This window comes from Schistocerca serialis, chromosome 7, assembly GCF_023864345.2.
Source record: "Schistocerca serialis cubense isolate TAMUIC-IGC-003099 chromosome 7, iqSchSeri2.2, whole genome shotgun sequence".
NCBI classification, from domain to species: Eukaryota; Metazoa; Arthropoda; class Insecta; order Orthoptera; family Acrididae; genus Schistocerca; species Schistocerca serialis.
In genome coordinates this window covers 421,785,071-421,812,809 of record NC_064644.1, presented here as the reverse complement: position 1 = coordinate 421,812,809, position 27,739 = coordinate 421,785,071, and the positions used below count along the sequence as shown (strand labels likewise).

At 44.3% G+C, this 27,739-nt stretch overlaps 1 protein-coding gene and 2 non-coding genes across 4 annotated transcripts in view; 2 read left to right on the top strand and 1 right to left on the bottom strand.

Moving 5' to 3' along the window:
- Positions 1 to 27,739, top strand: part of LOC126412846 (protein goliath) — a 662,532-nt gene that overhangs the window by 270,224 nt on the left and 364,569 nt on the right. The window lies entirely within an intron of this gene.
- Positions 21,617 to 21,691, bottom strand: Trnat-ugu (transfer RNA threonine (anticodon UGU)). The gene has a single exon. It is a non-coding gene; the product is annotated as a tRNA-Thr (tRNA).
- Trnat-ugu (transfer RNA threonine (anticodon UGU)) lies at positions 21,841 to 21,915 on the top strand. The gene has a single exon. It is a non-coding gene; the product is annotated as a tRNA-Thr (tRNA).

Below are 27,739 nucleotides of genomic sequence, written 5' to 3'. Positions count from 1 at the left end.
CAGTATATCAAGTGATTCAATTGAACTTTATACGATAGATGAGGTTCATGACAGTACACAGATGATTTCAGGATTAAAACACTCAACGTGACCTCTGAGTTTAGTATCTTGTCTAACTCCCAATTTCTGCACTCAAGATCTCTAAACTTCCTGTCCTAGTTAGTAGTATTCCAGCAAAATGTCTCTCAAAACAGTTTGGTTGCGAGTGCTCGAAGTGTCAACAGTGGCAAATGAAGGCCTGCGGGAACAGCTCTCAACCAGTGGCAAGGCAGACAGTTCAATAGTCGTCAGCAACCATTACGTTCGCCTGCGAACGTAAAGGGTGTTGCCTTTTTCGAATAATTCTTGCACCTCCCACACCCTCAACGGTCATTCTAAAAATCATGGCAACTGTGGTATATGTTACGATAACGCGACAAAATGAGAACTCTGCAATGTACATTGAATCGCGGCGGCAGTGTCTGTCTGAATACCGTGACCTGCACTGGAGCCGTATTTTATGTTGGCAAAGGTTGAAATGAAACAAGCGCATTGGACCTCTGTGTAGTCCCCCAGTGCACACAGACAGCGTTGCCAACGATGGGGAAGGCGATGTATGCCATTGATATTGTCATCAAAGTGTGTCGCCGAATTGCCCTGAGGACATTCGCCCTGTTTGCAAAGCGACTCCCAGGTAATGGTTTCCTCAGTTTTGGAATGAGGTCGAAGTCGCATGGACTAAGGTCTTATGATTAGGGTGAGTGGGGGAGAATCCATCTTGTAGTACGACAAACCTCATACTGAATGTTTCAGGCGTTGGCACCGAGCCATCCTCGCATGCGGTCGCAGTCGGTCGGTTGACTTTGGTAATGTTTGCCGCGGGCTTGCGAAGGCACACCCATGTTCAAAACGAGTAGAGATAGAACTTTTATATTCACAGGGCAGTACATCTGCATTAGTTTGTCCTGTAGAAATGCTTAGCATTTGAATCATGTCGGTACGCGGGTTCAGAGTCAACATCAATATCGCGGCGCCGCACCACCTACCGGTAGAATGTGTGTGATGCTCTCGTTGTTGCTATAAACCAAAGATAATGGATCAGTGTGACTTGAGCAGACGTGCAGGATGGCACGGAGAAGCGTACTATCGTATCAGTGAGCTTGAAAGAGGCCGCATTATTGCCATGAGAGAATGTGATGCGTCCATCCGGGAAACCGCTGCTCGTGTGGGACGAACAGCAGCAAAGTGACTGCATTCGCTCAAAACATACGGCACCAACTCAAGGCCTTATGGAGCGGAGTGCTATTGGGTACAACCACAAATCACAGTTGGTGCGTCTCCAGGGCAATGTTACCTACGTGGGACGAAGCGTTTCGGCAGAGCAACGGGCGTATGCCGAATGGTTCACGGAAGGCCGTAGAACACGACCTCTTTGGAACGAGGTGAATTCAGGGTGAATGGCTATACCACAGGATGCCATTCGCGCCTTATACGCGTCGATGTCATCACGCTTATAACGGATTATCAGGGCCCATGGCAGGTCCTGTGCCTACTACGCAACAGGACACATACTGAACCGAGGTGACTGAAATGCAGAACGTACTAATGTACGTGTTCTGTGGATATGAACGTCCTGTCTCTAGTTCAAGGTGTTCTGTCTTTTCCGAACATGAGTGTATTTGCTGCAGTTACAGTGATGCCATCCATTCGCTCGATACACCACAGTTGTCATAACTTATGAAATGACCCTCGTGTTCGGCCAGGTTTGTCTTCCACGTAGAGGCGCCTTGAGATCAGATCCCTATCTCGGACACTGACGTCTCTTGCACTCAGTAGTTGAAGTCGAGATGACGTGTTGTGTCGAATGATGCACCCAGCCATCGGACCTGGTGTTTGTTCACTATGGCGCTCAACGAACTACAGTCTATACAGTTCATCAGCGCGACGACGAAACCGTGTACGAATATGTTCGCTTCGTTATGGCCACACGGGCGAGGTAGGGCTTATCCTAGTTCGAGGGTCCTGTACCTGTCTTCAGGCATTTGCGAACCTATTTTATCCACCGGTTCCAAACACACATCACCATCGTAGAAAGAACTTCCATGCGCGTCCACTGCCACGGTGTGACAAATCCACTTCCTGGAGACCTCAAATGCTACCTCGTTCCAAATCGCTCACATCCTGATATTGCCTCTTTTAACGTAACTTTGCGTACTAACACTCTCTTTTCGCTTTCTTTGACAGTTCGATTGAATGTACGTGGCGAAAACTTGATCTTCCCGACCGAACGAGGTGTCGCAGCGGGTCACTCGCATTGGGAGGGCCGTTGTTCAGTTCTCCGTCCGGAGTAGTGATGAAAGCCGAGTGGAACACGCTATTGCGACCCTATCACATGATGCACCGTTAAATTCAGTCACGTGATATGACACTATTTATGTCAGTGTTACTCCCTCCTCCCCCACTATCGACACAGTGTAACCCCATCCATATTTGATGTAAGTTGCTTAGATACTATCTGATTGGGTGTATCAGTCCACCATACAGCACTGCTGCCCTATCGACCAGATTTAGATTTTCATTGGTGTCCCTAAATCGCTCAAGGCAAATGCTGCTATGGTTTTTCTGAAAAAAAAGGGGGACACTTCCGATTTTCTTCCTTATCCATTTTCAATCCGCTTTGTGCTCTGTCTGTAAGGCTCTGTTCTCGACTGGACGTTAAACCCCAGTCTTCCGTTGTTAGTTTCTGACACTACATCAGAGTTGTTATTTTAGGTCCTAGCTGCATCGGTTTCATTGTGTACGTACATCCTTCTGTGACCTGCAGTTCACCAAGACACAGATTAGGTTAAAATCTATTAAAACATGACATATAGGGTGTCTATAGAGTCCATTTATCATTTCAAAAATCATAACTTGTAAACTATCAGAGCATTGTGGTTTGTTGTGAAACGTATAACACCTCTTAAAGCTTGTTTGTCGTGCCATAATTTCAGTGTATGGCCCACTCGTCGCTCGTAGAACTTAAAGGTGATATTCCTGTTCTGCCCATGTTAGGTGTCGGCATTGCAACAGCAACAGTTCTAATTCCTTCATTGGTTCGTGCACGAAGGGCAGCAATGTCAGTGACTGGTGTTGTGTACACGCGATCCTTGACGCAACTCCACAAAAAATAGTCTAATGGCGTGAATCGGTGGAGAGGTGGGGGGAAGGGGTTTGTGATAGAACCATCAGTACACTGGCTGCCCTTAAAGTTTTTGAACCACCTCATTACGCTTCTTTTTTAAGTTGGTACCACCCCATATTGAGGCCGATTATTCGCACTATCGTTGTCACAGATTTGGATTGCGCATACCATGTGACGCATTGCGCCTTCTCTTTGTCCTTCACCATTTTGGTGCACTTAGTCAAATGTTCAAAAGAAACGTTTTTAGAGGTGCTAAATGTTTTACAACAAATGACGATTCTGTCTCTAATGGTATTTAAGTTATGATTTGCTGAAACGATAGCGGGACTAGGGACATCCTGTATGACGTGAAGCTGTCGCATCGAATATTCATCAAGAGATTTCCTAAATATTGGACTGGTGCATAAGCTCGTAACGTTATTGTTTTGTATGTTGATACTGTTACTGGTAACGAGAAATGGCTAGACTGACAAAAAACACTACACATGAGTTGGGTTGAGGAGTCATTTCGCACCAACCCTGTTCAACTGATCTTGCGCCCTCAGATTATCACCTTTTCCGCTCTCTACCGAACAACCTTCGAGGACTTCCTTCCTGGATGAAAATGCGCTCCAAACGCGGCTCGACGAGTTCTTCGCTTCAGAACCATGTGATTTCTACAGTCGCAATATCGGAAAGTTACAACAGTGTTGACAGACTGCTGTAAATTGTAATGAAGGAGAATATATTGCCGGCCGGGGTGGCCGAGCGGTTCTCGGCGCTACAGTCTGGAACCGCGCGACCGCTCCGGTCGCAGGTTCGAATCCTGCCTCGGACATGGATGTGAGTGATGTCCTTAAGTTAGTTAGGTTTAAGTAGTTCTATATTATGGAAATGGAAGAGGATGTAGATGAAGATGAAATGGGAGATAAGACACTGCGTGAAGAGTTTGACAGAGCACTGAAAGACCTGAGTCGAAACAAGGCCCCGGGAGTAGACAACATTCCATTAGAACTACTGATGGCCTTGGGAGAGCCAGTCATGACAAAACTCTACCATCTGGTGAGCAAGATGTATGAGACAGGCGAAATACCCACAGACTTCAAGAAGAATATAATAATCCCAATCCCAAAGAAAGCAGGTGTTGACAGATGTGAAAATTACCGGACTATCAGCTTAATAAGTCACAGCTGCAAAGTACTAACGCGAATTCTTTACAGACGAATGGAAAAACTGGTAGAAGCGGACCTCGGGGAAGATCAGTTTGGATTCCGTAGAAATGTTGGCACACGTGAGGCAATACTAACCTTACGACTCATCTTAGAAGAAAGATTAAGAAAAGGCAAACCTACGTTTCTAGCATTTGTAGACTTAGAGAAAGCTTTTGACAACGTTAACTGGAATATTCTCTTTCAAATTCTGAAGGTGGCAGGGGTAAAATACAGGGAGCGAAAGGCTATTTACAATTTGTACAGAAACCAGATGGCAGTTATGAGTCGAGGGGCATGAAAGGGAAGCAGTGGTTGGGAAAGGAGTGAGACATAGTTGTAGCCTCTCCCCGATGTTATTCAATCTGTATATTGAGCAAGCAGTAAAGGAAACAAAAGAAAAATTCGGAGTAGGTATTAAAATTCATGGAGAAGAAGTAAAAACTTTGAGGTTCGCCGATGGCATTGTAATTCTGTCAGAGACAGCAAAGGACTTGGAAGAGCAGTTGAACGGAATGGACAGTGTCTTGAAAGGAGGATATAAGATGAACATCAACAAAAACAAAACGAGGATAATGGAATGTAGTCAAATTAAATCGGGTGATGCTGAGGGGATTAGATTAGGAAATGAGACACTTAAAGTAGTAAAGGAGTTTTGCTATTTGGGGAGCAAAATAACTGATGATGGTCGAAGTAGAGAGGATATAAAATGTAGACTGACAATGGCAAGGAAAGCGTTTCTGAAGAAGAGAAATTTGTTAACATCGAGTATAGATTTAAGTGTCAGGAAGTCGTTTCTGAAAGTATTTGTATGGAGTGTAGCCATGTATGAAAGTGAAACATGGACGATAACCAGTTTGGACAAGAAGAGAATAGAAGCTTTCGAAATGTGGTGCTACAGAAGAATGCTGAAGATAAGGTGGGTAGATCACGTAACTAATGAGGAGGTATTGAATAGGATTGGGGAGAAGAGAAGTTTGTGGCACAAGGTGACTAGAAGAAGGGATCGGTTGGTAGGACATGTTTTGAGGCATCAAGGGATCACAAATTTAGCATTGGAGGGCAGCGTGGAGGGTAAAAATCGTAGAGGGAGACCAAGAGATGAATACACTAAGCAGATTCAGAAGGATGTAGGTTGCAGTAGGTACTGGGAGATGAAGAAGCTTGCACAGGATATAGTAGCATGGAGAGCTGCATCAAACCAGTCTCAGGACTGAAGACCACAACAACAACAACAAGTAGTTCTAAGTTCTAGGGGACTGATGACCTCAGAAGGTAAGTCCCATAGTGCTCAGAGTCATTTGAACCTTTTTTTTGTTTTTTTTTTTTTGCGCTTTCGGAAGAACTGATTGTATTAAATTTTTTTTATTGCATCTGACAGAAAATAAAACTGTCATCACTCCTGATTGGCCTTACAGTTATTGTTCGAGCATTTCGAGCTCCCTTTATCCTCAGTACACCACGTGGGAGCTCTCGACCTTTCTGCCTGTGGGCAAGTTACGGTCTTCGTACAGGGGGATTAGTGGACCTTCTTTTTCTGGGCGCACATTTCACTGGACGCACTTCACAAGACCCGCAAGCAGGATGTTTACGTGTGTGCTTGTTTCGTTGAGCGGCCCTGTCTAGCCGGTCGAGTATAGCGTCGCTTATTGCTGTATACCCAAAGCGTAGCTGATACCAAGCACAGTCAACTAGGTGAAACATTGTACTCACCGTATTCCAAGATGCGCCTTTGAACGTTTTAGTGGCCGGTTAAGCAACCGGTACATTTCAGAAATTTTTAGGAGTCCGCCCTCATTCGTAAAATTTGTAGGATCACTTGGCTGTCTCTCTGCCTCTCTGTTAAAAACCCTTTTTCTCAGGAACGGGTAGAGGTATAGAGGTGAAATTTGTCACATACTAAGGTCCATAATCCCTTAGCGTTATCATACATAAATGTAAGCTTCTAAGTCAATGCAGCCAAAAGATACAGCGATTTACGTCACATATTTTGATAATCGAAAACTCTCTCATGGAAACGTATTTTGTACTTTAAGTTGGACTAGAATCATGAAATGTGGCAAGAATCAAAATTTCACAGTACAAGTAAAGGGAAAAATCAGAAAACTATTAATTTGTAATTATATCAGGCAAAACAATTTCATTTGTCGTGTGTTAACCGACTTCAAACTTGAAATTAAAACATTCTAGCTAGTACTGGAATCCCTGAGACAGATATATCGCCAGGATTAAGGTTTGATAACAGGCTAAAATCGTCGATATTCTTTATTTCCCGAAGGATGAACTGGTAAGTGCGCGAGTCCTACTTGCACCTGGCCTATTCTTACTAACGATTACTGTTGGTGAATATTCCAAAGACAGTTAATTTATGTATTACGCGTATTCTAGTAGCTTTTAGCATAATCTGTGACCTATGGAACTGGTGGTCATCTGAGGGTGTTCGTATGGAAGAAACAGTTCTTGTCTTAAGGTAACTTGCCAGTGAACGTCTGGAAAAACAGTAATAATTTTCATAAGGTTTATGAGGGTCTAACTACATAATGTGAACTCTGAATACAAAGAAATTTTAGGACAGTGAAAGTGTTTTGAGGATGAAGGTTTAGGTATAAGAATAATCAGAAAAGCTTCGATATAAACTTTATCATTAAACATTTGTGTCTGTCAGTATTTTAAAATTTTTCGTGCCAGTCTATGTTTGAACTCTATAGACTTAACTACTTTTCCTAGATGTTTAACACTTTGCGCACAAATTTATGACATTGTTATCTAAAAAATGGACCACAATCAAATGATGTCAATCAATAGTTTTTATACTATGAATACATAGATTAGTCAATCAAAATTAAGGTAATTTTTTATAATTAATAAGGGTATATTTTTTTCTCTTGGTGATAGCAAGCTGGTGTCTGTAGTCTATTTTTCTCCAAATGGTAGCCTGAAATATCACAAAAAATTTCAGACCTCTACCTTGAAGAGTTTTTTTTAATTAAATAAATAATTGGAACATTCTATTCCTAGGATATTTATTTCAAAGGTGCATTTCATATGTTACTCACCTCTGTTCTTTGTAAACTCCTCCAGTTGCATAATGAATGGTTCGTGTGTTTCTTATCTTCTCTCTTCCTTTTCTTCCTCTGGGCTAGTCCAGCTCCTTTATTTGCCTCAAGAGCCCATTCTTTTATGCTACATCACCTCAGTTCTTTGTACACTCCTCCAGTTGCATAATGAATGGTTCGTGTGTTTCTTATCTTCTCTCTTCCTTTTCTTCCTCTGGGCTAGTCCAGCTCCTTTATTTGCCTCAAGAGCCCATTCTTTTATGCGGAATGTTTCGTGTCACGGCTTCCCTGTTCGCTTCCAGATATGCTAGCTGTCCTGTTATAAGGGGACAAGTCCAAACAAGCGACAGTGAGAGAATCGCATATATTAGACACATCGCGAACGCATAAATTACCTAACACTTACAAGCTACAAACTTCGACACCGCCAAGCGACCACCGACTTTAGTACGTAATATTAATTTAAACTTGATACACGCTTACTTTCGTAGGGAAAAAACTCTCAAAGACGGAAATACAAACCGAAAAACGGATTATAGGAACTCAGAGAAAAGCTGTTTCTTTCGTCTTACGTAATTACAAATTAAACACTTTCCGCCGGCTGGGGTGGCGGAACGGTTCCAGGCGCTACAGTCTGGAACCGCGGGACCGCTACGGTCGCAGGTTCGAATCCTGCCTCGGGCATGGATGTGTGTGATGTCCTTAGGTTAGTTAGGTTTAAGTAGTTCTAAGTTCTAGGGGACTGACGACATTAGAAGTTAAGTCCCATAGTGCTCAGAGCCATTTGAACCCTTTTGAAACACTTTCCGTTACTTTCCCTCCCTTGTTTCTTTCCTCGTCTCACGCTTCTAGGTCAACGCAAATAATAATGATGCCATTTGACATCCGACCGCAGTGGAAACACGATCTTTGCCGCATACCGACATATATTTAAATGTGTTTTTAAAGATGTACCCGGTATCCGGATCTATTGATTTAAATACCATTTTTTTCATAAAACTAAATATTGATTTAAGATGGAAAAAAATTCGAATTTTTGTAGCAGATTCACTAGCAAGTGACCTTAATAAATGCACCTAAAATAATAGCTGTGATGGTTTTCTTAACATTCATATTAACCAGCTGTGGAAGCACCACAGCATGATCAAGCATATTTCCTACGGGTTTCGTCTGTATGGAAGCAGAGTGAGATTTCAAAGTAAGATTGGAGTCGGAGGCAATGAGTTCCTCTACACTGTTCAGCGATGCGACGCTGGCACGGACTTCGGAGGCCAACGGGGAACAGCGAGTGGGCGACACTTACGCGACAGCCTCGGAGCGAGGCACGTTTGGCACCTTGCCGTCGGCTACCATCCCATCCCGCCACGGCCGATCCGCTTCGGCGCCAGGACTGAACCGCTGGGTCGCTTGGGCAGAAGGCAATAAACAGGCTGTCGTTTGTTATCCGACTTCAAACTTGAAATTAAAACAGTCTAGCTAGTATTGGAATCCCTGAGACAGATATATTGCCAGGATTAACATTGATGACAGGCAAAAATCGTCGATATTCTCTATTTCCGGCTGTAGCCGCACGGAAGCTGCCAGGCTGTCGGCGGTCACCAGTAGCGTAAGCCGTCTGTACTTCCCGCCAGGGAGGCGTCTTCTGGGTCCAGAAAACAGCGGCACTGTCTAGTTCATTCAACAGCTCCTGCATTACTTACTCATCTTTGCGGAGGATGGCAATGCATAAATGAATCTTATCACTGATATCTTTTCATTGCGAATTCTAAACATATCGTGAACCTTTCTTTTACCTCCGTCATTGCTCCTTCGATGTGTAGATTGAACAATTGGGGCCAAGGGCGGCTTCTCTATCTTCCACCACTATTTAATCTGCACAGTTCCTTCTTGGTTTCCCGTCCTCATTGTTCCCTTTTCTTTGTTGTTGTTGTCTTCAGTCCAGAGACTGGTTTGATGCAGCTCTCCATGCTACTCTATCTTGTGCAAGCTTCTTCATGTCCCAGTACCCACTGCAACATACATCCTTCTGAATCTGCTCAGTGTATTCATCTCTGGTCTCCCTCTACGATTTTTACCCTCCACGCTGCAATCCAATACTAAATTGGTGATCCCTTGATGCCTCAGAATATGCCCTACCAACCGATCCCTTCTTCTAGTCAAGTTGTGCCACAAATTTCTCTTCTCCCCAGTTCTATTCAATACCTCCTCATTAGTTATGTGATCTACCCATCTAATCTACTGCATTCTTCTATAGCACCACATTTCGAAAGCTTCTATTCTCTTTTTGTCTAAACTATTTATCTTCCACGTTTCACTTCCATACATGGCTACACTCCGTACAAATACTTTCAGAAACGACTTCCTGACACTTAAATCTATACTCGATGTTAACAAATTTCTCATCTTCAGAAACGCTTTCCTTGCCACTGCCAGTCTACATTTTATATCCTCTCTACCTCTTTTCCTTTCTTTCTTGTACTTTTCTTTCTTGTATGTAAACTGAGAGGTGACAAAAATCATGGGATAGCGATATGCACATATACAGGTGGCGGTAGTATTCATCGCGTAAAAGGGCTGTGCACTGGCCGAGCTATCATTTGCACTCAGGTGACTCATGTGAAAAATTGTCCGACGTGATTAACGCTGCACGCCTGGAATTAACAAACTTTGAATGCGGAATGGTGGTTTTGGAGCTAGAAACTGGGGACATTCCATTTTGGAAATCATTAGGCAATTCAGCATTCCGAGATCCACAGTGTCAAGAGTGTCCTGGGAGTACCATATTTCAAGGCCCGCCCGGTTTGCCGAGCGGTCTAACGCACGGCTTTCTGGCCGGGAAGGAGCGCCTGGTCCCCGGCACGAGTCCCCCCGGCGGACTTGTGTCGAGGTCCGGTGAGCCGGCCAGACTGTAGATGGTTTTTAGGTGGTTTTCCATCTGCCTCGGCGAATGCAGACTGGTTCCCCTTATTGCGCCTCAGTTACACTATGTCGGCGACTGCTGCGCAACAAGTTCTCCACCTACGCGTACACCACCATTACTCTACCACGCAAATATTTGGGGTTACACTGGTCTGGTGACAGACGTTCCCTGGGGCTGGGGGGGGGGGGGGGGTGTCCACGGTCCACCGTCCACCGGGGGTCGAACCACACAATAACCCTGGGTTCGGTGTGGGGCGGCGGAGGGGTGAAGTGGACTGCGGTAGTCGTCGTGGGCTTATGGACCACTGCGGCTGCTGCGGCGGGTACGGAGCCTCTCCGTCGTTTCTAGGTCCCCGGTTCACATGCAACATACAACATTTCAAGCATTACCTCTCACCACTGACGGCGCAGTTGCCGACGGACTTCACTTAAACGACCGAGTGCAGCCGCGTTTGCGTACAGTCATCAGTGCTAGTACACAAACAATACTGCGTGAAGTAATTACAGAAATCAGTGTAGGATGTACGACGAACGTATCCGTTAGGGCAGCGCAGTAGAATTTGCTGACGCGAGTCCTTTGCTAAAAGTACGACATCATCCCCAGCGCCTCTCCTGGGCTCGTGACTATATCTGTTCGACCCTAGATGATTGGAAAACCATGACCTGGTCAGATGTGTGCCGATTTCAGTTGTTAGGAGCTGAAAACAGGGTTCGAATGTGGTGCAGACCGTAGGAATCCAGGTTGCCAGTAAGGTACTGTGCAAGCTGGTGGTTGTTCCAAATGGTGTCGGCAGTGTTTACAAGAAATGGACTGGGTCCTCTGGTACATCTGAACCGATCGTTGACTGGAAATAGTTATGTTCCACTAACTGGAGACCATTTGCAGCCATTCATGGTCTTCACGTTCCCAAACGATGATGGAATTCTTATGGATGCCAATGCGCCATGTCACCGGGCCACAATTGTTCGCAATTCGTTCGAAGAACGTTCTGGACTGTCCGAAAGAACGATTTGCCCACCCAGATCGCCAGACATTGATCCCATAGAACATTTGTGGGACGTAGTCGAGAGGTCAATTCGTGCAGGTTCGTGCACAAAGTCGTACACCGGCATCACTTTCGCAATTATGGACGACTGGAGAGGCAGCTTGCAACGACCTGTCCAGGCCACGTCTAGTTGCTGCACTATGCCAGGAAAAAAAAAAAAAAAACAGTAATTATCCTGACACAATATTAGGAGGCGTCTCATGACTTTTGTCAACTCAGTGAATATTACACTTCTTTCCATACAGTTTACTTCTATTTCCTCGAGAATTATGAATTTCTTACAAAATTTTACATCATCAAACGCATTTTATAGCCCATCAGATCCTATCAGAGTGTCTTGATTTTTCGTAAGTTTCAGTTTCCATTAATAAGCGCTACGTCAAAACTTGTTACTCTGGTGTCTTTACCTTTGCTAAAGTCAACTTATAGTCATCTTACACAAATTCTCAACTTTCTGTTCCAAGAATACGATTTAAAATAAAACTAAAATTAACTGGTGTCACTATCCAATAGAATTCATTTTTAAAGGTGACAAACTTTAACGTTTTTAGAATGTTGTTCATGAACATGGTCGTTGAGAACTTTAGTTTTTGCGCATTTCCATAAACGCGTTTTAATCTCTTTGCCTCGCCGTTTTTCTTGGAAGGAAGGTCGCTGAAGGTGGACACAACAACGCTTTCCTAATCTCATCAATAGCCTTGCCAGATATCTTTTTCCATTTTTACCTTGCGCGATTGGTAGGTGAACTGCACTCAAACATAAGCAATCTAGTCGAAAGGAAAAAAAAATGAACTTATTACTCCAAGAGAACGAATGAAAAGGTAATAAGATTCTGTCATGGAGATACGGAAAATTGGAATATTTTCGGACAACTTCGTAGCGAAAACTCACTCTCAAGATTGTCGGAACGTACAGTATATAAGAGAATTAAGCTGTCTCGTTGCTGGTGTTAGGTGCAACTCGCGTAATGATAATTCATGTAATGGTAATTCGCGTCTTTTGGTAGTTGAGCTGAACAAAGTGAACCGTCAGTGTATAAATGTGTTTCTGTTGAATATAGATTAACTGTTCCGGTTTCGGGATGACTATAATGCTCAGAAATCGGTAAACTGCTAATTATTATTGACATCACTGATTCTGGTGACCTAATTATTTGATAGCTGGTCGCCGTTAAATCGAGAAATATATTTTATGACTGCTCTCTGCGAAGATACCGAGCGAGGTGGCGCAGTGGTTAGCACACTGGACTCGCATTCGGGAGGACGACGGTTCAATCCCGTCTCCAGCCATCCTGATTTAGGTTTTCCGTGATTTCCCTAAATCGTTTCAGGCAAATGCCGGGATGGTTCCTTTGAAATGGCACGGCCGATTTCCTTCCCCATCCTTCCCTAATCCGAGCTTGTGTTCCGTCTCTAATGACCTCGTTGTCGACGGGACGTTAAAAAAAAACACACACACACTCTACGAAGAGAAGTTAGTAACGAATTGCAGTTTGTCTGCGATGAGCTATTGAAGTCGAGAGGACCGTGGCAGAAATAGCTCTGCAGTTTCTCATCTTGCTTGGGACGGTAAAACTTAAATTATTACCTGTAAATCTGTTGCAGGAAAGTAGCAATTCCTCACATATGGTTACCTCTATGCATTTCCCTGAAAAGTTAGTTTTCAGTGATCAAATGGTTCAAATGGCTCTGAGCACTACGGGACTTAGCATCTGAGGTCATCAGTCCCGTAAGAACAACTTAAACCTAACTAACCTGAGGACACCACACATATCCACGCCCGAGACAGGATTCGAACCCGCGATCGTAGCAGCAGCGTGGTTCCGGACTGAAGCGCCTAGAACCTCTCGGTCACAACGGCCGGCTTTCAGTAAACATTTTGGACATTTGTGGTAAGGACTACGGGACCAAACTGCTGAGGTCATCGGTCCCTAGGCTTACGCACTGCTTAATCTAACTTAAACTTAACACACACACACACACATACACACACACACACACACACACACACACACACACACACACACGCCCGAGGGAGGACTCGAACCTCCGACGGGGGAAGCCGCACAAGCCGTGATACGGCGCCCCAGACCGAAAGGCTACCAGGCGCGGCTTTCAGTAATATGGCAAGGCCTAGAAATGCTGAGTTACTTTAAATATTCAGCCATAAACGTAACTACTGGCAGAAGTATATTTACAACAACAATTAGCTACATAAAATAAATTACTCTTTTCCTTGGTAAATAGCAATTTGGTTACTTGCCATACGATATGCACTAATATTTTCTACTCAGAATTTGTGTTGCTCATTGAAATTTACTAAAACCCGCGCCCTAGTGCGAACTACATCACATTCCAAAACAAAAACAAAATAAATCTTTCGTCGACTATTTTGCATCTTCTCTCAATTTATTATCTCCTAATCTGAAGAAAGAAAATTAAATCTGTTTCTAGCATTGGCACTAATTAACCTGCTTTCTCGGTATATGCAGACATTAATAACTCTTCATCTCAGGAAAAATGTAGTAATTCTCTGGTCTCAATGAAAAGAAATTATTTAAAAGGAAAGACACGCTTTCGGCTTTCGCCCGGTTCAAACAGAATCACGTCTGCGTCACAGCGGCTTTTAATTGAAAACTGTGCCAAACTAGAAGCACTTCCTCCTATCAGGACAATTACATTATAAAGCCGATGCCTGCGGAAATTTTCGCCCTAAACCATACTGGAGTATTCTGGACAGCATTCATTATTCCGTGGAAAAAGGCGCAATTTTCACTTGCAGCTTCACCCACCGGCAATTGCTAGCTTCGGGCACCCCCAGTGTACTAGAGCTAACTTCGAAAAACCCATTGAAAGTAACGTTGTACGTTAACATGCATCATGGATAGATTTCTTACTGGGTGGAGCACGAATAGTTCACACACTTTAAGACTAAATAAAAATTGTACCTCTTGTTATATTTCATTCAAATTTCGCTCCCACGTTTGTTTCATGGAAATGTCGTTAGGGGTCGTCTTGCTGCAAATGTCGCCAGTCCCTTGTTTCGAAGTTGGCGTTTCGCAGTGGCCGAGCATTGACGCTTATCTGTTCACTAGCGCGTCAAGGCAGTTCTCCTTGAGGCTGAACTGAAAAGTATCATATTAACGCAAAGAAGGTTTAGGGGAATATTCCACACGCTTTGGGCTCTATCAAAGAACAGAATTCTCCGATTAATGAGAAAACTTGAAGAAGGCAGTTTATTCGAAGGGAAACGACCTCGCTCACCGACTGTTCGTTCTCCGGAAAACATCGCAGCGCTGTTATACGAGTTGCCATTCAACTAAATCCAAACAAGTCTTTTTATTTTAGTTTACTCAATAGTTATTGCAAGAAACATGACCAGAATTTTGTCAAATTTCAAAACACTGTAGTTTCTCCATACTCAATGCCCTACAGATTAAGAACATCGATTGTTTGTTTTCAGATCAGATTTGCAAAATGTAAGATTTCCGTCATGGACACACCCCGTTTTCGACAGAGGAACTGTAACTCCTTAGATGAGGGGCTTAATAATGACTGAATTTCCAGAATGAAATTTTCACTCTGCAGCGGAGTGTGCGCTGGTATGAAACTTCCTGGCAGATTAAAACTGTGTATGGGACCGAGACTCGAACTCGGGACCTTTGCCTTTCGCAGGCAGGTGCTCTATCATCTGAGCTACCCAAGCACGACTCACACCCTGTCCTCAGAGCTTTACATCTGCCAGTACCTTATCTCCTACCTTCCAAACTTCACAGAAGCTCTCCTGCAAACCTTGCAGAACTAGCACTCCTGGAACAAAGGATAATGCGGAGACATGGCTTAGCCACAGCCTGGGGTATGTTTCCAGAATGAGATTTTCACTCTGCAGCGGAGTATGCGCTGATATGAAACTTCCTGGCGCGCCGTGGGACGGTGCACGGCGTGTAGAGCGCCTTGCAGTCAGCTGCGCGAGTGCTGTGCGATACGGGAGCTGCTGGCGACTGAATTTTACGATGGCCGTCGCCAAGGCGAACGGCATAAAGTGCGCTGCTAGCGGCGCTAAAAGGAAACTGTGTCGCCTCACCGAGGCTTTTGGACGGTGGCACAAGCCCTGCTACCGCTTCGCAGGCGCCAGGAAGACGGGTACGAATTTCCGATAAAGTGTCCATGGGCCCGGGCGCCGAAGCCCCTTGGCTGTCGCTGACAAAGTTCAGAGATTGCGAGTGAGAGATTTACGATCCAGAGTTGAGATACTTCCGATGATAAAGTTATCTGAGACCCTGAAACACGTCATTCTGTTAGTCTGTCGCGCCTTTCACCCGACATGTAGCCGATTCGTCTTTACAAAGTGTACTGTATGAGGTCTACATCTACATCCATACTCCGCAAGCCACCTGACGGTGTGTGGCGGAGGGTAACTTCAGTACCTCTATCGGTTCTCCCTTCTATTCCAGTCTCGTATTGTTCGTGGAAAGAATGATTGTCGGTATGCCGCTGTGTGGGCTCTAATCTCTCTGATTTTATCCTCATGGTCTCTTCGCGAGATGTACGTAGGAGGGAGCAATATACTGCTTGACTCCACGGTGAAGGTATGTTCTCGAAACTTTAACAAAAGCCCGTACCGAGCTACTGAGCGTCTCTCCTGCAGAGTCTTCCACTGGAGTTTATCTATCATCTCCGTAACGCTTTCGCGATTACTAAATGATCCTGTAACGAAGCGCGCTGCTCTCCGTTGGATCTTCTCTCTCTCTTCTATCAACCCTATGTGGTACGGATCCCACACTGCTAAGCAGTATTCAAGCAGTGGGCGAACAAGCGTACTGTAACCTACTTCCTTTGTTTTCTGATTGCATTTCCTTAGGATTCTTCCAATGAATCTCAGTCTGGCATCTGCTTTACCGACGATCAACTTTATATGACCATTCCATTTTAAATCACTCCTAATGCCTACTCGCAGATAATTTATGGAATTAACTGCTTCCAGTTGCTGACCTGTTATATTGTAGCTATATGATAAGGGATCTTTCTTTTTATGTATTCACAGCACATTACACTTGTCTACGTTGAGATTCAATTGTCATTCCCTGCACCATGCGTCAATTCGCTGCAGATCCTCCTGCATTTCGGTACAATTTTCCCATTGTTACAACCTCTCGATATACCACAGCATCATCCGCAAAAAGCCTCAGTGAACTTCCGATTTCATCCACAAGGTCATTTATGTATATTGTGACTAGCAACGATCCTACGACACACGTGAAATCACTCTTACTTCGGAATGCTGAGACATGCTGTGTGTTGTTCAAAACTTTCGGAACATTCGTGAATTTGCACCGCTGGTGCGTTGGAGCGAAGGTTGGCATCCCTGCACACGCCTGTGTTTAACGAGTAACTGCCGGGAGTTTCATTGTTGTATGTCTGTTAGTTATTTTTGAATCCTGAATTTAATAGAACGCTGTGTGGTACAGTTTGCAACTTTTGAGGGTAGAGTTAAAGAATCAACGCGTCTGCATTAAATTTTGCGTGAAACTCAAGAAAACCTTTCCAGAGACACATCACATGAAGCAGGAATGCTCCGGAGTGCTTAAGCCGTACCAGAGACACATCACATGAAGCAGGAATGCTCCGGAGATGAGTGCTTAAACCGTACTCGGTCTTACGTTAACACGGTTTTAAAATGGCCGGACGGAAGTTCAAGATATCCCTCGTTCACGACGCCTACAGTCGATGCTCACGTCAGGAACGTCACCGAAATTCGTGCCACAGCGACAAACTGTTAATCGATGGTGCTGTCGGGACGGCCTACGAGAAAATGGGAGAAGGAAACCGCCTGAAATATGGAGAGACAATTTATGGCTCTTGAATCACGGTAACACACCCGCACATTCATCCCTATTGGTGCGTGACTATTGCCCAAAAAACGAAATCACTGTTATGTCTCAACCTCCGTACTCTCCAGACCTGGCTCCCGCGGACTCTCTTTGTTTACATTGTTGAAAACCCCGTTGAAGGGACGAAGATTTGCAACGATAGACCGGATAAAGGAATATTTGCAGACTGCGCTTCGCACGATCCAGCAAGAGGCGTACGAAGACTGCTTCCTGGAAATGGAAACGGCATTGGGAGCGGTTTATCAATTTTGTAGGAGAGTGTTTCGAAGGAGGCCATGCACAATAAATAAAAAGTAAGCGTGGAAAAATATTGTAGACAAGGTTTCAGAATTTTCTGAACAGACCTCGTATAGACTGATCCTCAAAAGGAATGCATTAGAAAGACTTGTACGGCAACTCCCCGGCTATGCATATGAGTTCCCCCGCAGGTAACTTAGTGTTCTGTCGTCATATAAACCTGTTTGCGTTTAGTTGTATAAATACCCACCAAGAACATGTAAAACAGGCTGTAATATCATATATCCAGAAATTGCTACGTGTAACAGGAGTTTCCAACATGAACTGAATTCAGTGCTTGGTTGTACAAATTACATTTCGCTCGTATTATGCGTTACCCACTAGAATTATGCAAAGTAGGCTACCTTGTGTACATTTTCATAGCCCAAATCGGCAATTATAGTGAAACACACCAAAATGACCTTTCTCAAAAGAATGAAGAATTTTATATTTCCAATTCACATTTTTATCATTAATTGCACCCTAACTTGTTCATACGCCTGATTGTGTTGTGGCCTTCTCTCATTCCGTTTCGTTAGTGGCAAAGTTAGTGAAGCTACAAGCTATCTAGTACCAAATTGTATGTACTGTGTCGAACCACAGACCATAAAATGTTATCAACTCCGTAATTTTAATTTGGTGTCCCCAATATTATAGGGAGAGTCATTATGGATATAGGAATTAGTGACCAAAAGGTCTTTGTAGCAGAACTGAGTAACGTAACAACCAAATCCACCAAAAATAAACACAAAATATATCCGTTTAGAAACAAGGTAAAAATAAATTTGATGTCTTTCTATGAGTGAGTTTCCACTCCTTCCAGTCGCACTAGGTTAGCTTTGACCAGACGTGATTTAAATTCAAGGAAAATAGCGTCGACGGCAGTCGAGTGATATATACCAAATGAATTAATAAGATATGGTACTGATCCCCGATGGTACACAAAACAGGTCAGAACACTTGCAAAAGCAACGAAAAAGGAGCATGCCAAATTTAAAAGAACGCAGAAATCCCCAAGACTGGCGAAGTTTTACAGAAACTTGAAATTTAGCATTATCTTCAATGTAACAAAAGTTTTCACAACGAAACTCGTCTCGAAATCTGACAGAAGGTCTAAAGAGATTCTGGTCGTGTGTAAAGTACCCCACGAAAAGACACAGTGCGACCAAAGCAGATTTACTGAACACAATTTTCCGAAATTATTTCACCACAGAAGACGACGTAAATATTGCACAACTCGAATCAAGAACAACTGCCAACATGAGTAGCTTACACGCAGATATCCTCAGTGTAGCGAAGCAACTTGAATTACTTCATAAAGGCAAGGTCCATATTGTGTACCAGTTAGGTTCCTCACAAAGTATGCTGATACAATAACTCGATACTTAGCAGTCATATACAACAGCTCGCTAGTCCCTACCTAGAGATTGGAAAGTTGAATAGGTCGTACCAGTACTCAAGACTAGTAATAGGAGTAATCCGCTGAGAATACAGACCCATACCACTAACGTCGATTCGCAGTAGGATTTTAGAACATATACTGTGTTCTAAAATTATGAATTACATCTAAGAAAACAATTCATTGACAAACAGCCAGTGTTCTAAAATTATGAATTACATCTAAGAAAACAATTCATTGACAAACAGCCAATACCGAATCAGAAAATATCGTTGCTGTGAAACACAACTAGCTCTTTATTCTGACGAATTATTGAGTTCTATGACAGGGGATGATAAACTGATTCCATATTTTTAGGTTTCCGGAAGGCTTCTGACTCCGTTCCTGACAAGCGGTTTCTGATCAAATTGCGTGATTACGGAATATCGGCTCAGTTGTGCTACTGGATTCGTGATTTCCTGTCATTTAGAGGTCACATTTCACAGTAATTGATGAAAAGTCATTGAGTAAAACAGAAGTAATATCTGGCGTTCTACGAGGAAGTGTTAAAGGCTCTCTTCTGTTACTTGGTTCAAATGGCACTGAGCACTATGGGACTTAACTTCTAAGGTCATCAGTCCCCTAGAACTTAGAACTACTTAAACCTAACTAACCTAAGGACATCACACATAGCCATGCCCGAGGCAGGATTCGAACCTGCGACCGAAGCGGTCACGCGGTTCCAGACTGCAGCGCCTAGAACCGCACGGCCACACCGACCGGCTCTTCTGTTACTGATCTACATAAACGATTCAGGAGACAATCTGAGGTTATTTGCAGATTATGCTGTCTTTTGCCGCTTTCTAAAGTCATCACATTATCAAAACAATTTACAAAATGTCTTAGACACGACATCCATAGGGGCGAAAAGTGGCAATTCACTATAAACAATGAAATGTGTGAAGTCATCCACATGGCTACTAAAAGGCATCCGCCAAATTTCGGTTACGGGATAAGTCGCACAAATCTAAAGGCTCTGAATTCAACTAAGTACTTAGGGATTACAATTACGAATAACTTAAAACTGGAACGACCACATAGATAATATTGTGGGTAAAGCGAACCAAGGACTGCGATTTGTTGGTAGAACACTTAGAAAATGCAAAAGATTTACTAAAGAGACGGCTGACACTACTCTTGTTCGTCGTATTCCGCAGTATTGCAGTAGTGGGATCTGCATCAGATACGATTGACGCAGGACATCGGAAAAGTTCAAAGGAGATCAGCTCGTTTTGTATTATCGCGAAACAGCGGTAAGAATGCCACGGAAATGATACACGAATTGGGGTGGCAATGATTAAAACAAATGCGTTTTTCGTTGCGGCAGGGTCTTCTCGTGAAACTTCAATCACAAACTTTCGCATCAGAGAAAATACTTATTGGTGCCCACCTACATTCGAAGGAATGATCATGATAATATAATAAGAGAAATAAGGCTTGCACAGAAAGATTTAAGTGTTCGTTTTTCTGGCGCGCTGTAGTGTGTGGAATGGTAGAGAAAAGTTTGAAGCTAGTTACATGATCCTTCTGCCAGGAACTTAATTGTGAATTGTAAGAGTACTGACATGGATGCAGATGTAGACTTTTGGTGCGTCGGGTGAATTTAATGGAGTTCTCTCATTATTGAAAAAGGCTATATACCTGCTTCATCCGCATCAGATAGGTCATTTTGCGGGAGAGCAATATTGAATTCTTGGATGTCAGTCAGAGAACGATGGTTCCTCTTGCAGTGTCGTGTAAATGAGTAACGCAGTGATATGCTAAGAATCGGCTACATGCGGGGGAAAATTATGATCAGTGTGACTTGGTATCTTATTTTGCAAAAAAGCTTAACCATGACGTTTTGTAATCAATAATATTAGCATCGGTAATAAATAGCAACAAGTAAAGTATCCTAGGTTGTCGTTTAATTCACATCACGCTCCTGTACCTCTCTACCGATGAGCTAGTGCAATCAGAAGTCGAAGTGAATAGAAGTGCGACCAGACTGAGGCATTTCCACCTACAGAAATCCAAAGACAGGAAATGAGACTACTTTCGAAGTTAATTCAGTAATCATGTGACACATTTCTGTTCAGAGTTTCATTGGCAGCAAACGACTTGGCACCGCAGTTGTTGTTGCATCCGACATTGCTCTGTGAGCAGCCTGAGAACCGGTCGCGTTCCACACCGATGACATCATTGGCACAAACAAATGGCCCATGCTGATTGGAGGGTATAAATGGGCATGGATCTGCGAGACTTCCCGGACGACTCGGGGAGCAGGTGGCAGTAGACACTCGGCGCTTTTGAGGCAGCATTCCTCAACTCCCGCCTTTACCGGACCTCACTCAAGGTGACAGCGACTATCACACTTATCAGATCGTAAGGCCAGGCTGTTAAAGTTCCCAGCGAGGACGTGAAGTTCACCTTGATAGCCTCACTCTCAATTAAAAGGATAGAATCGTGCTTGTAGAGAAACCTACTAAATTTGGGGCCGACTAACGACGCTGGATTTATATATGACGGTAGTATCTGTTCCCGAAAGAACAGTTACCGTTGATGACTATGCAGCTTTTGCTAGAATGAAATGATAATTAAATGGACACCCTAGCTGCAAAAAGGCGTTGATATACGTCATTGGGGACATGTTGAAAATCAGTGCCCCGACCGGGACTCGAACCCGGGATCTCCTGCTTACATGGCAGACGCTCTATCCATCTGAGCCACCGAGAGCACAGAGGATTGCGCGCCTGCAGGGAGTTATCCTTGCACGCTCCCCATGAGACCCACATTCCCAACATGTACACACCACTACATTCGCAGTGCGCCTAATAGATGGGGAGCGTGCAAGGGATAAGTACCTGCAGGCGCACTATCCTCTGTGCTCTCGGTGGCTCAGATGGATAGAGCGTCTGCCATGTAAGCAGGAGATCCCGGGTTCGAGTCCCGGTCGGGGCACTGATTTTCAACATGTCCCCAATGACGTATATCAACGCCTCTTTGCAGCTAGGGTGTCCATTTAATTATCATTTTATTCTAGCAAAAGCTGCATGGTCATCAACGGTAACTGTTCTTTCGGGAACTGATACTACCGTCATATATAGTCAAAATATGGCTTCCCGGCTATTGACCTTCTTGTGCGAACACACACGATATGCCCGAACTCGTACGGGACATGGTAGATTAATCTGCCACGAGTAATGAGTATGGTGGGCAAACATCTATTGGGCGCACTACGAATGTAGTGGTGTGGACATGTTGGGAATGTGGGTCTCACGGGGAGCGTGCAAGGGATAAGTCCCTGCAGGCGCACTATCCTCTGTGCTCTCGGTGGCTCAGATGGATAGAGCGTCTGCCATGTAAGCAGTAGATCCCGGTCGGGGCACACAGTTTCAACATGCCCCCAATGAAGTATATCAACGCCTCTTTGCAGCTAGGGTGTCCATTTAATTATCATTTCATGACGCTGGATTTAGCTGAGTGAGGAAAAGTGACTCTCTGTCAATCTACGTGCACATCAAAATTTCGCAAATCACCTTAGTGTATGACGAAAAGTACTTCGCGTACCACTGTAACATCCCACCTTGCTGCTCCCGTTACGAATGATGTGCAGGAAAAACTACTGATGGAAAGCATTCGTATGAGACGTAATCTCTACAGTTTTACTTACATCGTCTTATCGTGATATACGTACCGGACGAAGCAATATGCTGTTTGATTCTTCTCGGAATTTCAATAGTAAATCACACTGTTATGCACAATGCCTCTCTTGCAGCGTCTGTATGACGCTGGTATATACAGGGTATACCAGGAGGAATAGTATTCAGGAATATAACAAGAACGATCGAAACAAAGTGTCTGCTAAACGTAGTCTCTAAAACCTATATCTTAAGAGCTGTGAGCACTTCACCATCTTGGATACTACGAAACAAATCTCTTCTACTGAGAGCTTATTGATTTCCATATTTTATGAGATGATACTATGGACCAAAACAAGAAAAAGAGACTTAGTAAACATGGGGTTTAAAGTGCATATATTAAGGCTATAAGTGCTTCTTCAGTAGAAGACGTGTGTTTCACAGCGAATTTGAAAAAGTGTTCATAGTTCTGTCAACATACGCAAAACAAAGAGCTTACAGTAAAATATAGCTGTTTCACGGCCTCGAAGATGTAGTGCTCATAGCTCTTAAGGTATGCGTTTTAGGGCTCTCGTTTACTATGTAAGTCGACTGCTTCTGTGTTGGCAGCGCTGTGTAGCGCTTTGCATTGGATTTCTGACTGCGCTTTCTTTGTACGAGACTCTGTGGCTGGTTGGACTCTTTGTTGGAAATTAATCGCCAGTAGTGTTGGGTAGTTGGAAGTTAGGCGCCAGCAGTGATGGAAGTACTGTTGGGCAGTTGGAGGTGAACAGCCAGCAGTGATGGATGTTCGATATGAGAAGTTAGTATTGATGGAGGGTAGAGGTTGAAGTGTTAGCGTAGGCTAACGATCTGTACATGTTCGACTTGGAGATTGAATATTATTCATGATTCTATACCTTTGTATTAGATGTCAATGACGATTTATATTCGTGTTTGAACTGGATGTCACATTATTAAGGTAAAAAAATACATTATTTGCTTTGCAACAAAATATTTACTTTCCTAACCTCATGCCTATTAGTAGTTAGTGGCTTTAGTAGTTAGAATCTTTTATTTAACTGGCAGTATTGACGCTCGCTGTATTTCAGTAGTTCGCGTAATGAAGATGTTTGTGAGGTAAGTGCTTAACGAAATGTATAGGTTATTGTTAAGATTTCTTTTTAGTCAGGGCCATTCTTTAGAATTAATTATTTGAAGCCAGATTGTAATTTTTTTGAGCAGTCAGATTGCGCTGCGCTGGAATATTGTGGGTCGGTGTTGACATAAGAAAAAGTAAAGAGAAAGTAGGCTCAGTACGTTTAGTTTTATTCAGCTGTTTCAGAATCAAATAACGTAGAAGTTTATCTTCTCAGTCATTCTGCAATTTAAGTACAGACATCCTCATTTAAATAGGGAAGTTTCAACTAGTCGTTTTTCCTTCGTATGATCGTGCCTGTCATACCCATCGGTACTAACCTTTCGTCTTGGGACCCCCGGAATTGTGAACGGTTATGATTCTAAAACACTCCGTTGAAGTACGCCCGAACCAAATTTTACGTCTCTTAAGGACGACATGCTTTCTAGTTGCTAGTAACTCTTCTCTCCAGCGACAAAACTGGTTTAATATTTCAAACGCTAGTACTTTGTTCACTAGGCGATAGTATGGAATTGTATCGAAAACCGTCCGGAAGTCAATGGACGAGGCATGAACATAGCCGCCGCTATCTGCTGCCTTCTGGGCGACGTGGATGAGCAGATTAAAGTGGATCTCTCATGCATTCCAGCTTTATCACGGAGCGAATCTCTCTGGACTTCTGTAATTGTTTTCTCCATTGTGCAAACGCATTTTAGATAATGATATTTTCTCGCTTGTGTATGAAGAACCGTCACCTCCTGGTGACATGAATGTCCTCCTTTCATGTCGGGGCTTCAGGACCATTTTATTGCACCTTTGGGAAAGGTTTGTATCATCAGCTGCGATGCGTAAGCCTGTACCCAACACTTTTGCTCCAAAAGATTGTTCTACAAGGGGCATTCAGCAAGTAAAGTCACACTTTTTTCTGAAAGCAGATTAGTTTTACTCAGGATTCCAATTCACTTTATTATTCCCCACTCTTTCGACTGCAAAACCCTACTTTTCAACATAATCTCTGTTCAATGTGACGGCCTTTCCTCACCGGGGACCTAGAAACGACGGAGAGGCTCCGTCCCAGCCGCAGTGGTCCACAAGCACACGACGACTACCGCAGTCCACTAGTCCACTTCACTCCTCCGCCGCCCCGCACCGAACCCAGGGTTATTGTACGGTTCGGCCCCGGTGTAACCCCCCCCCCCCCCCCCCCTCCCCAAGGGAACGTCTCACACCAGACGAGTGTAACCCCTACGTTTGCGTGGTAGAGTAATGGTGGTGTACGCTTACGTGGAGAACTTGTTTGCGCAGCAATCGCCGACATAGTTCAGCTGAGGCGGAATAAGGGGAACCAGCCCGCATTCGCCGTGGCAGATGGAAAACCGCCTAAAAGCCATCCACAGACTGGCCGGCTCACAGGACCTCGACACAAATCCGCCGGGTGGATTCGTACCGGGGACCAGGCGCTCCTTCCCGCCCCGAAAGCCGTGCGTTAGACCGCACGGCCAACCGAGCGGGCTCTTTTCCTCACCTTACTCGGAAGAGCTGATCACTCGCATGGTACCATTCCACTTATCGACGTCGGAACCAATGTCTTGCTGCATTAATAACCTCCCCATTATTCCCATACTACTTCCCGTGGAGTGCCTCCTTCATTGGATCAAACAGAGGGACGTCGAAAGGTGAGAAATCCGGGCTGTAGGGTAGATGAGGCAGAACAGTCCAATGAATTTTTATTGGCTCCACTCTGGTGTGCACCCTCGTTTGAGGCCTTGCCTTATCACTGAGAACAAGTTAGTTTGCATTTTGGTGCCGAAGAACACGCAGAAGTCGTTTCTTCAGTTTCCTGAGGGTAACACACTACACTTCAGATTCGATCGTTGCACCACGAGGAACGACATCAAGCACAATAACCCCTACAGAATTCCAGAAGACCCCACTCCATGAATTGTTGCTTTGTTTCCATTTCAAAGCCATGAACTTACGTTGCATCGCCGTGACGATGTTCGACAACAAACTGTCACCATCAGCTCGTAACATGTAAGCACCTCCGCACGGATACACTACTGGCCATTAAAATTGCTACACCACGAAGATGGCGTGCTACAGACGCGAAATTTAACCGACAGGAAGATTATGCTGTGGTATGCAAATGATTAGCTTTTCAGAGCATTCATACTAGGTTGGCGCCGGTGGCGACACCTACAACGTGCTGACATGAGGAATGTTTGCAACCGATTTCTCATACACAAACAGCAGTTGACCGGTGTTGCCTGGTGAAACGTTTTTGTGTAAGGAGGAGAAATGTGTACCATCACGTTTCCGACTTTGATAAAGGTCGGATTGTAGCATATCGCGATTGCGGTTTATCGTATCGCGACATTTGCTGCTTGCGTTGGTCGAGATCCAATGACTGTTAGCAGAATATGGAATCCATGGGTTCAGGAGGGTAATAAGGAACGCCGTGCTGGATCCCAACGGCCTCATATCACTAGCAGTCGAGATGACAGGCATCTTATCCGCATGGCATTAATGGATCGTGCAGCCACGTCTCGATCCCTGAGTCAACAGATGGGGACGTTTGCAAGACAACAATCATCTGCACGAACAGTTCGACGACGTTTGCAGCAGCACGGACTATCAACTCGGAAACCATGGCTGCGGCTACCCTTGACGCTGCATCACAGACAGGAGCGCCTGCGATGGTGAACTCAACGACGAACCTGGGTGCACGAATGTCAAAACGTCATTTTTTCGGATGAATCCAAGTTCTGTTTATAGCATCATGATGGTCCCATCCGTGTTTGGCGACATCGCGGTGAACGCACATCGGAAGCGTGTATTCGTCATCGCCATACTGGCTTATCACCCGGCGTGATGGTATGGGGTGCCATTGGTTACACGTCTCGGTCACCTCTTGTTCGCATTGACGGCACTTTGAACAGTGGACGTTACATTTCAGATGTGTTACGACCCGTGGCTCTACCCTTCATTCGATCCCTGCGAAACCCTACATTTCAGCAGGATAATGCACGACCGCATGTTGCAGGTCCTGTACGGTACTTTTTGGATACATAAAATGTTAGACTGCTGCCCTGGCCAGCACATTCTCCAGATCTCTCACCAACTGAAAACGTCTGGTCAATGGTGGCCGACCAACTGGCTCGTCACAATACGCCAGTCACTAATATTGATGAACTGTGGTATCGTGTTGAAGCTGAATGGGCAGCTGTACCTGTAGACGCCATCCAAGCTCTGTTTGACTCAATGCCCGGGCGTATTAAGCCAGTTATTCCGGCCAGAGGTGGTTGTTCTGGGTACTGATTTCTCAGGATCTATGCACCAAAATTGCGTGAAAATGTAATCACATGTCAGTTCTAGTATAATATATTTGTCCAATGAATACCCGTTTATCATCTGCATTTGTTATTGGTGTAGCAATTTTAGTGGCCAGTAGTGTAGTTCTTCCTTGCTCCTCGTTACAATCTTCTGTTAGTCGCCGAGGAAGCCAGCGGGCACACACCTTCGAGTACATCAGCTGGTGGACGAGTGTGTCAGTACTACCAGCAGACACATCCAGCTGAGCAGCAATGTATTTGATTGTGATTTGTCGAGAACCTCGAATGAAAGTGTCCGCTCGTTCCAACATTGCAGGAGTCACAGCTGTGCGCAAGCTGCCAGAATTTGGGATATCGGAGAGGTTTGCGCGAGCTTTTTGCGATGATTGTGTGGTTCGTTCACTGCGAGCTCTCCTTACACATTGTGCAAGCGACTATGAACACCTCCGATGCTCTGCTAAAAGAAACTCAATGTAAGGTCTCTTGTTGGAACGCAGCTCCGTTACAGCTGCCATTCTGAAGGCTACGTATAGTACCACCACCTATCGAAACTTCGTGAAACTATAGGGGCTGAAGCCGGAATATTCCACGATGTCCCACAACAAATATCGCGTTGTTTGTGGACGATACAACGTTCTCTGCCAGCACGCATCCAAAGTGAAAGTTAAAAGAACATTTCGATGTATAATGCTCAC